The sequence below is a fragment of the Oncorhynchus keta genome, unplaced genomic scaffold (genome assembly GCF_023373465.1).
Source record: "Oncorhynchus keta strain PuntledgeMale-10-30-2019 unplaced genomic scaffold, Oket_V2 Un_contig_6864_pilon_pilon, whole genome shotgun sequence".
NCBI lineage: Eukaryota > Metazoa > Chordata > Actinopteri > Salmoniformes > Salmonidae > Oncorhynchus > Oncorhynchus keta.
Window position 1 is genome coordinate 50,001 of NW_026289109.1, and position 2,244 is coordinate 52,244.

Sequence of the window (2,244 nt, forward strand, 5' to 3'; positions counted from 1 at the left end):
ATGTCCTTCCACTGTGTTAAGGAGGAGGGGATGTCATGTCCTTCCACTGTGTAAGGAGGAGGGGGATGTCATGTCCTTCCACTGTGTTATAGAGGGGATGTCATGTCCTTCCACTGTGTTTAGGAGGAGGGGGATGTCATGTCCTTCCACTGTGTTATAGAGGGGATGTCATGTCCTTCCACTGTGTTTAGGAGGAGTGAGGATGTCATGTCCTTCCACTGTGTTTAGGAGGAGTGAGGATGTCATGTCCTTCCACTGTGTTTAGGAGGAGTGAGGATGTCATGTCCTTCCACTGTGTTATAGTGGGGATGTCATGTCCTTCCACTCTGTTATAGTGGGGATGTCATGTCCTTCCACTGTGTTTAGGAGGAGTGAGGATGTCATGTCCTTCCACTGTGTTTAGGAGGAGTGAGGATGTCATGTCCTTCCACTGTGTTTAGGAGGAGTGAGGATGTCATGTCCTTCCACTGTGTTATAGTGGGGATGTCATGTCCTTCCACTCTGTTATAGTGGGGATGTCATGTCCTTCCACTGTGTTATAGTGGGGATGTCATGTCATTCCACTCTGTTATAGAGGGGATGTCATGTCATTCCACTCTGTTATAGTGGGGATGTCATGTCATTCCACTCTGTTATAGTGGGGATGTCATGTCCTTCCACTGTGTTATAGAGGGGATGTCATGTCCTTCCACTGTGTTATAGAGGGGATGTCATGTCCTTCCACTGTGTTTAGGAGGAGTGAGGAAGTAATGTCATTCCACTGTGTTTAGGAGGAGTGGGGATGTCATGTCCTTCCACTCTGTTATAGTGGGGATGTCATGTCCTTCCACTCTGTTATAGTGGGGATGTCATGTCCTTCCACTGTGTTATAGAGGGGATGTCATGTCCTTCCACTGTGTTTAGGAGGAGTGAGGAAGTAATGTCATTCCACTGTGTTTAGGAGGAGTGGGGATGTCATGTCCTTCCACTCTGTTATAGTGGGGATGTCATGTCCTTCCACTGTGTTATAGTGGGGATGTCATGTCCTTCCACTGTGTTTAGGAGGAGTGGGGATGTCATGTCCTTCCACTCTGTTATAGTGGGGATGTCATGTCCTTCCACTCTGTTATAGTGGGGATGTCATGTCATTCCACTGTGTTTAGGAGGAGTGGGGATGTCATGTCCTTCCACTCTGTTATAGTGGGGATGTCATGTCATTCCACTGTGTTTAGGAGGAGTGGGGATGTCATGTCCTTCCACTGTGTTTAGGAGGAGGGGGGATGTCATGTCCTTCCACTGTGTTTAGGAGGAGGGGGGGGATGTCATGTCCTTCCACTGTGTTTAGGAGGAGGGGGATGTCATGTCATTCCACTGTGTTTAGGAGGAGTGGGGATGTCATGTCCTTCCACTGTGTTAAGGAGGAGTGGGGATGTCATGTCCTTCCACTCTGTTATAGTGGGGATGTCATGTCCTTCCACTGTGTTAAGGAGGAGTGGGGATGTCATGTCCTTCCACTCTGTTATAGTGGGGATGTCATGTCCTTCCACTCTGTTATAGTGGGGATGTCATGTCCTTCCACTCTGTTATAGTGGGGATGTCATGTCCTTCCACTGTGTTTAGGAGGAGGGGGGATGTCATGTCCTTCCACTGTGTTTAGGAGGAGTGAGGATGTCATGTCTTTCCACTGTGTTTAGGAGGAGTGAGGATGTCATGTCCTTCCACTGTGTTATAGTGGGGATGTCATGTCATTCCACTCTGTTATAGAGGGGATGTCATGTCATTCCACTCTGTTATAGTGGGGATGTCATGTCATTCCACTCTGTTATAGAGGGGATGTCATGTCCTTCCACTGTGTTATAGAGGGGATGTCATGTCCTTCCACTGTGTTATAGAGGGGATGTCATGTCCTTCCACTGTGTTTAGGAGGAGTGGGGATGTCATGTCCTTCCACTCTGTTATAGTGGGGATGTCATGTCCTTCCACTCTGTTATAGTGGGGATGTCATGTCCTTCCACTGTGTTTAGGAGGAGTGGGGATGTCATGTCCTTCCACTCTGTTATAGTGGGGATGTCATGTCCTTCCACTGTGTTATAGTGGGGATGTCATGTCCTTCCACTCTGTTATAGTGGGGATGTCATGTCATTCCACTGTGTTTAGGAGGAGTGGGGATGTCATGTCCTTCCACTCTGTTATAGTGGGGATGTCATGTCATTCCACTCTGTTATAGTGGGGATGTCATGTCATTCCACTGTGTTTAGGAGGAGT